Source organism: Aphelocoma coerulescens, chromosome 3 (genome assembly GCF_041296385.1).
Source record: "Aphelocoma coerulescens isolate FSJ_1873_10779 chromosome 3, UR_Acoe_1.0, whole genome shotgun sequence".
In the NCBI taxonomy this organism is placed as follows: Eukaryota; Metazoa; Chordata; class Aves; order Passeriformes; family Corvidae; genus Aphelocoma; species Aphelocoma coerulescens.
The window spans coordinates 57203871-57217766 of record NC_091016.1 but is presented as its reverse complement, the minus strand read 5'-3'; the positions used below and the strand labels follow the sequence as shown (position 1 = coordinate 57217766).

The 13896-nt window shown below is 38.7% G+C and overlaps 1 protein-coding gene across 2 annotated transcripts in view; it reads left to right on the top strand.

Annotated features, from left to right (window-relative positions):
- Positions 1–13896, top strand: part of UST (uronyl 2-sulfotransferase) — a 166529-nt gene that overhangs the window by 42603 nt on the left and 110030 nt on the right. The gene's annotated exons all lie outside the window — the stretch shown is intronic.

Here is a 13896-nt window from a genome sequence, read left to right as displayed (position 1 = left end):
GCACAGCGCTCCCGGCGCTCCCTCCCGAGCCCTGCCCAGAGCCTGGAGCCCTTGGGCTGAACCGTTCAGCCGCCCCCTCGGGCCCTGGCTCCGGCCCCGCCCCCGGGTCCATCCTAAAGGCACAGCGGCCTTGGGCATTGAGCGGGCGGGTGAGGAATAAAGCGGCTTCATAACCTCAGCCCAGGACAGCTGTCAAGCTCTAAATTTTCTGGTGTTATTGAGGAGAGTGGGGTGATGGTATGTGTGCACTGGTTTCATGCTGTGATTCATGTACCAGGCCATTTGTTTTAAAAAGGAAACAAAAGCAACACAACCACCTTGGTTTCCACTTGGGGTGGGTGGTATGTAGGATTCTCTGTCTTGCTGTAAAATTGTGTAGTTTTATATATGCTTCATATAGCTGCCTGTGCAAAATCCTGTTTGTGCTCACTTGATGCATGCTCCAGCTGATGGCATTCTATTTATGCCTCTTTCTTTAAAGTTTCCATGATCTAAAATGGCAGTATATTGCAGGGCTTCTTAGGAGCTAAATGCATTGCTTGTTTACATGCCAATGAAAGAGTCAAAAGTGTAAGAGTTTATAAAGTCCTGGGCTTAAATAAATGAATAGTAAACTTTTAGGGATGTTGGAAACTTGATGTGTTTTAGTTAATAGTGAAGTTAGTGAGTGCTGGGCCCTACATGAGCATGTCAGAAGGCTGTATCCTCTTTCCAAAGAGGTGCTAATCTTAAGGCTCAGTCCTGCAAGCGTTGCTGGTGTAGACCTTATTTTAAAATATTAGTTCCTCTCACGGCTTTCCAGGAGCTGTATTAAAGTAACCCATCAAAGGGCTTTTATAATGGTTTGCTTTTATTACTCTTAAAAAATATGTCAGCAATGATTTGTATTTAAGGATGACTCTGAAGACAAAATTGCTATTAGAGATGTTTGAGGTGATGACACTGTTTTGTCTTATTTAAGGGAGGATTGCAAAGAAGGGAGGAAAGCTGCCTGGCATGGGAGTAGGAACTCTGGGCCCAGTCAAGTCATTTGAAGCACTTTACTGCTTGTGCCTTGGCTGTGAACTCACATCTCAGCCTGAGTAAATATACTGGTGTCTTCTGAAATAAGTATTGGCAATCCCAGTGCCATGGCATTTTGTCAAGTCTTCTGCCTCAGTTTTACCTTCTCAAGGTCCCATTTTCAGCTTCCTAATTTTCAGTAATTTAGGCTGGTATATTTTCAGTGTGAGAAACATGCCTAGGGCTGGGTTTTCTTTTTTCTTACGTGTTTGTTTCAATTTGATTAAAAAATAATGTACTGTTTTTGAGAAGGCAGCTAGTGGAATTGCATAGTTTCTTAGAGTCTGTCAAAAATAAATTCTGGAGGACTCTTGATTGTTAAATAATGTAATACAGTGAAAACTGCTGTGGGAAACAAGAAGAAAACAGTGGAGACCTCTTAAACAGCTTGTGTGAAGCTGCAGCGGCAGCAGAGAGGAGGTATTTTCACAGCTGTATTTTGTTTGGAGTTAGGGGAGCTGAGGAGCTGACACTGGCTGACCATAGCATGAGAGCTGCCGATAGCAGATCCATACGGATGTCAAGACTTGGAACAAAATGACTTGTGGTAGGAAGTCTGAGATGAATTTTTGAGGTCTAAAGAGGAAAATAATGCCACAAAAGTCCTGACACGTGTCCCAAAGCCTAGAGCATTGTCAGGCCAAAAGACACGGAAGCCCAGAGCAAACTGCTGCAACTTTGCTGAAAGGTTATTTCATGTTCATATCAGGGTAGCAAATTGCCGTGGCACTGCTTGTGCTCCTTTCAAGTGTGTAGGCTGTGATCAGATTGAAACAAATTTGGTCTTGGCATTAAGGTGATTTTTGAGTGGTTTTTTAGAAAATAATCGCTTTCCCATGGGAGTCCATTCAAAGGGGAGAGTTCAGTATTCTTCAGAAAGTATCCTCTGTCTTTGGATCAGAGGTCAGGATAATTTACAGAAGTGTTAAATTCTCCATTAATAACTTATTTCAGTACTGCAGGCACCATCCACATAGCTGTTTGTCTGTCCTGATGCTTTTTACACTGTAGACCATTGTTTCTATGTCTGAAGATGCTAGGTTCCTTAATTTTTAAGTACCTGGCTTTAAGACACAATCATTAAAAAAAAACCAGACCAACAAAGAAGCCAGTAAACAACCAAAAAAAACCCCACCAAACAAAACCTGTGAGCAGTGAACACTTGAATAAATGGAGTGAGATTTGATTTTGTTTCTGTAGTGCTTGTGTGAATACATTTCCTGTGTGAAGGCTGCATCCTAGATGGGGCTCACTTAAGAGAAGTGAGTTTTGCGATCTGTTGTTGCCTAGGGAACTCAATAATTTAACTCTGTAATTACTTGTTACCAATTACAGAAGTACTTGGAGAACCTCATCTGTAAAGGGACAGAAATTCCATGTGAAGAAAGACAAAGCCATAAGAAAATTAATGAGTGTGATCTGGATGTTCTTGCCATGTAAGAACATTTTTACTTCAGGAAATGCATAACTTGCAAGAGTAAACTGATCTGTATGTAATTAGTATGTAAGCTTCTAATGTACAGAAAATCACAACTCTTAACTTTTTAATAGGGGAGAGGGTACTTCTTATGTGTACATTTGTGTAAGATTTTTTTTGTATTCTTCTTGCATTCTTGGGTATAAAAGAGAAGAACACATTTAATGGTTAATATTATAAACGTTTACTATATAAATAATAGTTAATTATGACCTTTTCCTGGTACCATGGTTGCTGTTGACAGTTAGATAGCATTGAACAGTAGCCTGGCTTAGCTCCAGAGGGTCTTCAACCTTTTTTTTGATGTAAAACAATATAAACAACTCTCTAGATTAGATTTCTCTCAGTAGATTTCTCTATCTTTTTTGATAATGTCATCTTTCTGAGAAATGTAGACTAATGCAGAATAAAGGACAAAGAATTGCATTTTTCATGTATATCTGAATGTTGATTCCAGTATGCTGCAATTTCTTTACTCTCTGTCTCAGCCAAACTCAATGGAAATTTGTAGAAATGAAATAATGTTGCCGAAATCACCCTGTGAAATGTAGAATAACACCACTCTGCCTGCTGTATGATTAGAAGAAGAAGCCTATTCTCACCTTTCAGCAAAAGTTTAAAGTATTGTTGTAAAGCTCTGGCATTAGAAAATCGTTTTTACTCTTGAACAGAAGGTTGACAAGCACATCCTAAAAACGTTACACCATCATACATAATATAGTACAACTAATTTATACTGGTCTGTAGTGTGTGACAAGGTGAATACCTTTGTTAAAACTTTTGAAACAACTTATTTAATGTTGTGTAGAAATCTCCCAACCACTGAAGCAAAGCAGAGGTTGTTGATTATATAAATAAATATATATTTAGTTAGTTATATGTAGATGTAGTAAAAAAATTACCTTAATCCATGTGTACATTGAGAATTTGAATTTAGATAATGGCTACTATATTGTCATAGTCTACATGGCACAGATGTTTTTCATATATTTTAAGATGTCCCTTGTAAGAAACATTGTCTGCAGGAGGGCTGGTGAGTGGCAGTTAGAGATCTATTAAACTACCACATCTTAGTGGTGACATCCTGATGTGGTTCTCCAAGCTAAATAAAACACAGGAAAATGATATAAAAAGAAAGAGCACGCCTAGGTAATTGTTACCAGTAGTGAATGTTTGCAACACAGAGTTCTTGAGTGCGGTCAAAGCGTCCAAGAGCAGTCCTAAGTAAACAGTTATCCCAGTGAGTCAAAATGTATTTAAGACCCTCTTAGTTACCTTCATCAAGTTTGAGCTCCTCGCTTTTTTTGAGTTAGGTTAGTAGTAGATACATAAAGTGCAAGTATTTCTGGGAAGGGTAGAGAGCATGAGAGAAATAATGCCAGTTTGAAGAGTTCTGCTGAGGCTGTTGGCACTTGGTCTGCTTCAGTGGCTATATGGCACTGCTACAGTGTAGTTAACCTTTTCCACATAAAGATGTTAATGCAGCATCTGCCATTGCTGACATTTTCAGGACGCTCTTTTAGTCATTGGAGAGCTCAAGGCAGCAAGAATTTATCAATACATCTGAAAACTTGTCTTCCAAATGTTTTCACTCAAACTTTTGAAAATTGAAAGTATACAACATGCTGATCAAAAAACTGATAGCCAAATTTTTGCTGTTCCAAATTGGTACATGTTTATTTTTACTGCTGGATGTGTTTGAGTTGAGGAAACTCATGAGGGCTGTGTAGTGTCTTTCACACAGGTAAGCCTGGTATGTGCATTGTGGGTCCTCGGCTTCAGTAATGAGGACAGCATTAGATTTTGAAGAGCAAAGTTTTTATAACAATGCATTCCTTTTTTTTTAATAGGGCATCCTACTGAATGTTTACGAATCGATCTAACAAATCATGCACCCATACAAAAATAGGTACAAATCTTATTTAAGATCATGAGAAATGAGGCAAAAGGCAGAAAAAGTAATATTTCTAGGAATCATAAGGCTTGTGCTAGACACTTGCAGTGCTTTGTAGAGGAAGAAAATACTTTCAGAAATGCTGACTTTCAAGTTATCTATTCCATGACACTTTTCTCAGTAAAGGCTGAAGTCTGAAGTAGAAGTTACGTATTTCAAGGGTTCAGAATGACAGGAATGGGGTTAATCCTGTACTTTTACAGTTGCAGGAGATGAAAGGATGCTGAAATAGAAAGGCAGGTTTAAGTCTAGTGCAATGCTCTGTGTTTGCTAAAACTTGCCTCTTGTTTTTGAACATGCAGTTTCTATATAGAAGTTCTTAAAATACAAAACTCCTGCACTGAGAAGTCTTTGTGTCACTCAAATCCATCTCTTTGAGACTGGGGTAGAGAGGAGTTAAAATGTCTTCATGAAGAGAAGCTGGATAGTGTGAAAAATGAGCAGTTTGGCCAGAGGATTTATAGTAATGGAAAATATTTCTATTAAATCATGTTGAAGTCTTGAAAGCCATCTGAAGCTGTAGTATTTTTTGTAGTAGAGATTAATAAAATTTTAAGCTAATGTGTCATAAAGAAGAAATAGCTCATTTAGGTACAGTATGTTCCTTATCTGACCTACTTACATGGTCCGTTTTGCAGTTACAGGCTTCTAACAGACTTGGCAAGAAATGCTACTTCCAGTTTTGTGTCTGTTAAGACCTTGGAGGATGGGAAGCTAATAATGGTTAAACAGCTTGTAATTCCTTTTTTCAATTGTATATTGAGAAAAGAAAGCAATACAAAGATAGCTGCTTCCTACATAGAGTGCTCTTGCTTTTCATAGAAGTATAGGGAAGAGTTTTACAGTGATTCTCCTGGGGCACAAAAAACTGGTAAAGAGGAAAACGAGACAGACTTGTAAAAACGTTCCTTTTTAAAATTTTCATTTGTACTTTTTGAGATCCAAAACTAAGAAAACCTGAACTATGGAGAAAGTGGAAAACAGACTTACAGCTCGATCTTGCAGACTACCTCATATGGGGGGTCCATTATCCTAAATGCAGCTGCCTCTGTAAAGAAGTGAGACAAAATCATAGCAACCATATGACTCAGATGTTGTGAAAAGCACATGCAAGGAAAACTCATTTGGCTTCAGCACGATAAAAATATGAATAATTCTTTAGAGATGTATGTGACCAATTTTCTGTGAAGCATGTTCATTTTTTCTCTGCTAGGAAGGTGCCGCTGGGGTCAGACCACAGACCTAGGCAGCTTCTCGGAAATGTGCCTCCAGGGACAGGAACTTCAAACCAAACGCCCAACAAACAACTCCTTCTGGATAGCATTTGCAGTGTAGTACTTAATAATACTAATAATAGTAATAAAAGTCTTCCTTGAATAACTGGTGACTTGCCAGCTGGGTGTTTTCCAAAATTCATTGACTTGCTGTTTGCCAAGATTGCCTGTGCAGGGGAAAAAGAGAGAAATATATCTGCATAAATGCAGCAGACAGGAATAAAGCTTGCAAGTTGGGTTAAGATTAAATAATAAAACCCTTGTCTCTGAAAAAACATCATGTGAAAGAGTAGAGCTGATGTCTGGCACTGATGTAACAGGAACTTTGAGACTGGCATCATCTGAGAAGGTGTCTGGTCAGATACAGATTCCCTGGAGTTTGTAGCCTGAATGGCAGAGTGAAGTGAGACTAAGAGGCCTTGCACTTGACAAGGTCTTCATTGAAGCTTCATCATTATGTCCTTTGTCCATCCCTCAGCCTCACTGTCATCACTTTGGTAAGGGGAGCTTTGTAAAGATGAGGTTCATCTGTGGAGCTGCAGTCCTGTACTTCAGCTGCACGGAGGAAGTCTCCTGCGTTGGCTGTGCTGTTCCCTGTGTGGCAGAGTGTGTGCATTGAAAGGGAAAGTGTCATGGCCCCGTCACCATCACTCCCGTAGAGCTTCTTCCTCTGCATTTTGCGTTCTGCAGGGTAGAGGAGAAAAAAGTTTTCTCTGAAGAAGTCCAATGGCTTGCAAATATTCTTGCAGTTTTCTCTCACTTAGGAGGAAAAGGGGAAAATGGAGTAATCCTAAGTGTTAAAAAGTTTCTTCATATGACAATCAGTTTAAACAAACTTCTTGCCAAGCAAAGGAAGCTATCTCTGTACATTCAGCTGGAGTGGAATGATCCTCCTGAAAAGCTTTCACAGAGTGCTAAAAGAGATGCAAAGGAAGGGAACGGGTTTTCACCTCCCATGATGGCTCTTTTCTGCAGTTTCCACTTTGTTTCCATTCTGCTTTTATGAAAATGTTGCCTTTATCCATATTGAAATTTGTATGCTTGTTTTTACTGGATTGTATCTTGCATTTTCAGACAATTTCTTTAACTCATCAGTATCTTCCTGTTCTCCTCAGAGTTTTAGCAGATTTTAAGTCCCTTCGGTTGGTATTGTTATCAAATTTGATACCGGTACTCTTTAATGCATCTTTCAAGTAATGAATGAGAATATTGAGTGGTAGGATCCAGAACAGTACCTAAGGGAAGTTTGCCTGATTAAAAACAAAAAAAAAAAAGAGGTAATCATTAAAAAGAAATATTGCTGGAATAAGACTTGGTTTAATTTGCCTCTTGGATCTCAAGCAGTGTGATATTCCTGGCATATGCTTGATTATTTCCTCTTGGATATCTCCAGTGCTGTCCAGTCCTCATCCCCTGATTGTTGCAACATTTTTCTGTTTCCAGTTTAAAAGTGTTGGGTTTTGATAGCTACTGTCAGAGAATTTTCTTTCAGCCGTATTTTCACTCATTCATTCCCTGTTAATTCTCAGATGCAGTTGTTACTGCAGCCTTCCACAGGCAGATTCCCAAGTATGCTACCTGGATGTCATGGAGTCAAGCTCATTTCCAACTGTCAGGTGTTTCTAACTGCTCTCTGACTTGCTAGTTTCTGTGCTATTCTGTTCATTTTTGTATTCAGCCATGATAATTTGATACAGTGTTCACCATTACTCTCATGTTATCCAGTTAAGAAATGAAGTCAGAGACAAGTGTTTGTCTGTGTTATTTCAGTGGGTGGCAGTTCAGCTGTTGAACTGTGAGCTTTTCCCAACTTGCCCCTTTAAATTTTGAACAGGTTTGTTGGTAGCTGCCTAGCTGTAGGTATAACTTGACCACACATCTTGAGAGATTTTTTTTTCCTCAGGAACAGCTGTGTGTATTTATAGAACTGACTCTGCATTTTGTTAAGGTAAGTCTTGCTGAGGAAATTAAGAAAAGAATAGAAGTCATTACAAAATATTTGGCACACTTTTTGACAGAAGGTAAGATAAAAATCTTTGAGGAGAAAAGGACACCATATTTAATCTGTGTCCACTTGCTGTGTGATACCAGAATGCTGAATTTAAGAACCATCTGAAAACTGGAGTGAAGTTAACAGCAGGTTAATAGGTCTTCAAAGTGCATTTAGTAAAGAGCTGCCTGGCCACAAAGATAGATCACAGTCTTTGTTTTCATAGCAAAATGAAGTAAAATAAAATTGCAATAGTTTGGCTTAATGGCACCTTATTTTTTTGGTAGGTTTTCTCTACAGTGTCTCAACAGAGCTGTATATGTGCTTTTCCTTTGTGTGCAGGAAAGTACCTGGTGGGGCTGGTGTTACTTCTTTATTTAATGTTAATTTTTTTCCTCTCTCCCTTCCCCCAGTATTACTAAAGCAGTTTATTAACAAAACAATTAAATGACACACCTCTCTATACATTTTAAAATGCTCACAATTCAGAGAGGATCTGTGTTTTTGGAATAGTTTGCCTTCTGCAGTCTCCTCTCTTTGCAAGAGGAGGACCATCTGATGTATATTATATAGAACCTCCTGTTATTCACACCCTTCGTATCTGTATCCGTATCAGTGGTACCTCCATATATAATGCATATGCAGAATTGCCAGTGAGTTTTCAAAAACTCTCCTTGAATGTGCTACTTTCTCTTCTAATTGTGTTAGAACTATGAAACTTGCAGGTAAACAAATCTGAATTATATCATGATGAAGTTTCTAGGGTTCAGTTCACTGGGTAATAAAGCAAAATAGGTATTTTTGTCATGTTCCACCTTTTTTCCTTCATTGTGTGCAGTGATGTAGAGTGAATTGAATATGTGGGTTTGGTGCTGGTTTGGTTTTGTTTTTTGCCTGTAGGTTGGTTTGTGGTAGTGGGGGTTTTATTGCATTTATGATTTTAAAAACTAAGACTAACTAAAATTATTTTAAAGGTAAGAAAGGAAGAAAAAAAAATCCATTGAGGAATATTTTTAAAAAATAATGTTTATTTTCCTTTTTTCTGTGGTCAGAAATGAAAATTTTGATAGAATGTTAGTCTTGCACAGAGGAAACCAATTGTAGGTACACAGCTTTTTTACATATGATGGAAGAAACAGCAATAAGTCACTCTGTATTCTAGTGCAGCTTGGTCAGTGGGGTTTTGCTATGTTTTGCTGTGTTAACGTTCTGTGTACACCCCTGGAAAAACTTTCCTGTGTCAAAGCTGGTGTGACTGTGCTGACCTCAGGAATAGCAGGGATTTTCCTTTTAAGTTAGATTTGAGCTGTGGGCAAACATCATTTTGCTAATCTGCTAGTTTTCAAGTTGTAGTTCCTAACCCCTTTCCTGCCTTTGGACCACAAAGGGCTCCAAGACATGATGATATGATGACCAAGAAAATCATATTATTTCAGATGTGTAAACATCTATATGAAATTTCTAAGCATGTCCACTGCATAACTGGGAGGGAAAAAAATAACAAAGGAAGCAGAGCAGAGTTTATCCCCTTCTAATAACTTACTGGCACTTCAGTTTATTTTGAAGGTGCAGCTCTTAATGATTAGAGGTGCTTGGTGGGGAAATTCTTCTTCAAAGTCTGATTTCCAGACCAGAAGACTCCTCAGACAACTATTAAATTGTTCCTTTCCTTTAAACATCAGAGGGTCTAAGGGATTGTTTGCCAGTAGAGGCTGTATTGGTGCCTGGAAGTGTGAGGTGGTAGCCAAGTGAAAAGAACAAAGAGGGATTTTTACAAGACAAATTAAATTTGGCATTAGCTGGGTCCCAGCTCCCTTAGACTGCTGCTTGTGACTCCCTACAAGGTAAAACCCTGCTCCAGAAAAATAGTCCAAACTCCACATTTTCAGTGTTGGCTTTCTCTCCCTATCTTCACACAATTCTTTCCATGGGATATCTGAATTGTTCGAGTAGAGTTACGCTATTTCAGTTGCTATAAAAGGGTCTTCACACATAAGTCCATTTACTTCCTATTCCTGTACTCCCCAGTCATTTTTTGGAAAGGTTTTTTTCCAGAATTGCAATTATTTTGTTATCTGTAGTTCTGAACTGTACACAGCAATATTTGTCCTTAATCCTGGTTGACTGACCATCTATCTCTGTTTAAACTTGGCTTGCTTCAAACAAAACCCCCACACTTCAGTGATTCCAAGAAAAAAGGAACATAACCACAAGGTTTCCCCAAAGATTTTGCATACAGCTGCTTCACCTAACCTCAAGGATAGTAAATTATGGAAAAATTTGGATGGCCTCCATGTATTCACCATTTTCTATAATAAGCTGATGGGGGTTTTTTTAATTTCTGGCAGAGTCTGGAGGAGACATGTTCAACCAGCCCAAGTGTGCTGTGGAGCATGTTTATGGAATGCATAATACCACTTGTTTTGAGACTTGATTATTTTGTCTGACTTGTTTCTAATGCCTTAGACTTTCACTAGACTTCTTCTAGAAGGCAGAAAATTTCCTTCTTGAAGAGTAAATACTCCTCTCCAGGAAAAAAAAAAATCTAGAATAATCTTGTTGGTCAGCAGACAAAAGTAATAATGTCTTTATTAAAGCTTTATTAAAGGACTTGAGAGAAGTCATCCTAATAATTTAATGCCATAGGTTGCTTTGGGGCAATGGACAAGATGCCTAATGAGGAAGCATGACTCTCTCTTCTACGACTTTATCATTTCCACTGCAGAAAGCCTCTTCTCTTCTTGTGGCACTTACTAACTGATATCAAACACGTGTTGTCTGTGCCATAGCGTATAAAAGCTGCATGATAATGTTCTCCATCTTAGATCAGCTTATTAGTGCAATTGCAATAAACAGTGGAGGTTATGTACCTTTGGTGCTTTTGGTATCAGTTCCTAAGTCCCTGATTTTTACTGTGCAGCTCTCCTACTACGTCAGCTGTTAGTAGCTGGTGGTTCATAGATTGGCTTTACCTTGTATGCTTCCATGGTTGCAATTTTTATAATGCTGAATTGTTTTTAAACTAACCTAATCTGATATGGATTGTGTGAAAAGTAGCCCTATGTGTAGAAGTGCTGCCCTGTTTTAGGTTTGTAAAACTTGTAAATACCCAGCTTGGGAGTCATACTTAATAAGATTTTCATGGCCTCTTGTGTTAGAAAGTCATCATCTTTCCTTCAGGCCTTTTGCATAGGTGCATATTTTTCATTATATTTCTGCATTTGTGAAGGCTCCTGTAGTGTGGCCCCTGTTTTGCAGACAGAGTGGAAGCAAGCCAAGATCTATAATGCGATGGTCAGTGAGGGCACGTGCTGGGCTTCATGGGGTTAAGGAGCTGGCTGGTGTACCTCACAGGCTGCTGCTGCACTCCATTGCAGCTGGATTTGTGGAGTTATTTTAGTGTATTTTACTTAGTGTAGGGTATGAAACATGCAGCAAAAAGTTCTGCTTTTATTACTGAAAACAAATTCTCATTTAAAACTTGAACCCAAAAGAATTCAGACTGTTAAATTGATGTGGCAAGTCGTGGACGCCAAGATTGACTCTGGTTTGTGTGCTTGAGGAGCAGAAGGAGGAGCTAGCTCTGCACATGGAGTTTGGGGCAGTGTAAGGGTGTGGAGACTTGTCTGCAGCTTTTGCTTCCTCTGCTCATTGTGAGTTATTGTGACCAGGTTTCAAATCTCTGTTTCCTTCCTCACTTGTGTTTGCCTGGCAATTCATTTCTATCAGTTTGCAGCTTCTGAATTTGAGCAAGCAACTGCCATGAAAAAAAACCTTTATAAAATGGCTCGTAATTGTACTCTTGTCTTTTAAGTGGATACAGTAGTAACTAGAGTGTGCTGTGAAAAAAACAACATTTTGATTACAGAAATCAAATCTACAGGTCGTATGTTCAAAGCTAGAGATATTTTCATGTAATTTTGATCATTAAAAAATTTCCAAGGAAGGAAAATGCAGTCTTCATACTAAGAACATAGATTACTGATACAGAGAGGTGAATTAGTTATAAGCTCTTTGATTTTAAGGAATATCTCAAAAATATTTCTGTAATATAACTCTGACACTCGATGCTGCTCTATAAGATGCTGTATAAGCTCTTGACTGGTAATTCAAGTCCTTCTCTACTGCAAAATTGGCTGTGATATGTGATTGGCAAAGGTAGTTAATACATATGTAGCTAATATTTCTTTTATTTTGGTAAGCATAAATTGCATATATTTTGGGGAGACAAGGAAAAAATTGTTACTCCTGTAACCACTTTAATACCAATTACAAAACCTAAAGTTTTGCTAATTTTTTTTTAAAAATTAGTAGTTTTCATCTAATGTTTGACTTCTCAAGTGTGTTAACTTGTTTAGACAACAAGCATCACTTTGTTATGTATCAAAGTCAAGCAATTTTCCTGACACGATGAGAAAACTATCAGAAATGTTTTTATCAACAAGTGTCTTTCTGCTCGCCTAATTGCAAAGAGGAGGAAGCTGCTATGAACTAGTGAGAGCCTGATTCTACAGGATTCAGGTAAATCCTGAATGAGAAGTTTTCCTTGCTCTCCTCCCAGGTTAACTGAGAGGAGAAATGCTTATTTTCAAGTCCATGTCACTGTGTGTGGAGTAGCTACTCTAACAGAAAACCAGACTGCCATCTCTTTTAGTAGTCTGGGAGCTGAATTTCTTCCCTGGCAATTAGAATCATGTCAGAGGAATGAATAAAGAAATTATCCTGAATGTAGGGCATCAGCCATATTATCTATGGCATTAAATTAAGTAACTGGATTGTTCAAAGGGTGGGTATTTGTGTCAAATGTACAGAGAGATAGTTTCTGATATGCTTCAGAAGATGATTTGTGATTTCAAATGACCATCAAAAAGTTACTGTTCAGGCTTTTGTAGTTGCTCAGACTCTTCCAAGGTCAAGGTACGTACATCTGTAAAAGAACGTGTTTGGGGTATTGGGACTTCCCTTTAGATGAGTTGGAAGCCTTCTGACTGAAGTTTTCTTGATTTTATAACATATGCCAGAAAACAAGTGGAAAAACAGAAAGCAAAATATTTCTGAGAAGTAATCTCAACTTTTTGTTGTACAAAGAAATCCATCATGCTGTGGCAGCAGTGGTGGCTGGCAGGCTCTCTCCGCCCAAGATGATGTGGTCCAGGTGGCAGCTACCTCCCCCAAGAGTCGGGCAAGGGAATGGGGGCCCTTCCACTTCCAGCCACCTGCTTTTCCTGCTAAAAACAACTCCCAGCGCTGGTGTGGGTGCTATTGAATATTCCACACTTAAGTTTCACTTCCTTGTTCTGTAGCCATAAAACACACACAAACATCTCCTTCCTGCCTCCTGGATCCAGAAACCTCTGGGGGCATTTTTTGGCACTTGGAAAAACAAGGGTTTTGGCTAGATTGTCAAGCAAAAAGTCCTTTGGTTCTGAAATGACGCTGTATTCCACTAGCTTGTGTTTTTTTGCCTATTCAACACCCCAGGAGCAGAGATGCTCATGAGCAGGACAAGCTTTTTAAAGTCCTCTTCTGTGTGACTTTTGGATGTCTAGTAAGCACCTGTAAAAATTATTCTCATGCTTCATACTGATGTAAGGTTAGAGCAGAGGTATTTTTGCTGTCTTTGGTAGGAGGATGACTGAGAGGAGAGGTATGTGTGGCCCAAGGGGAACTTTTAGGCGTGCTGCAAGGTTTCATCATCTGCTGGAAGATGTTGGGAAAGCATGTGATTAATACTTCAGGAGAAGGGTTTGGGAAGGGCAGTTACAGGGAAAATGGTCTATGTGTATGAGGGAGTGTGTATTTTAAGTGTCAGTGTGTGTTTGTAAGGAATGGGTAAAAAGTCTGAAATTGTTGCCTTTTTTATTGTAGCTGACTAAGAAGGGTGGACTTGTTCAGAAGCTTTTTTTTTTCCCTGAAGCTTTTTGTCTGAATTAAAAGAGAATCTTGAAAAGGCAGGTGCAATTACATCAGAATACAACTCCCATTCAATCAGTACTGTTTGAGAACAAAAAAAGTAGCTTGGAGGTTGGAAAAACAGTTAGAAGAGAGAGAAGTGAATCCTTGTCAGTTCCATGAGACCGAAATCTGATAAAGGCCTTTGATACTTGATTATTTAAGAAAACTTTTTTCCAGTTAACTG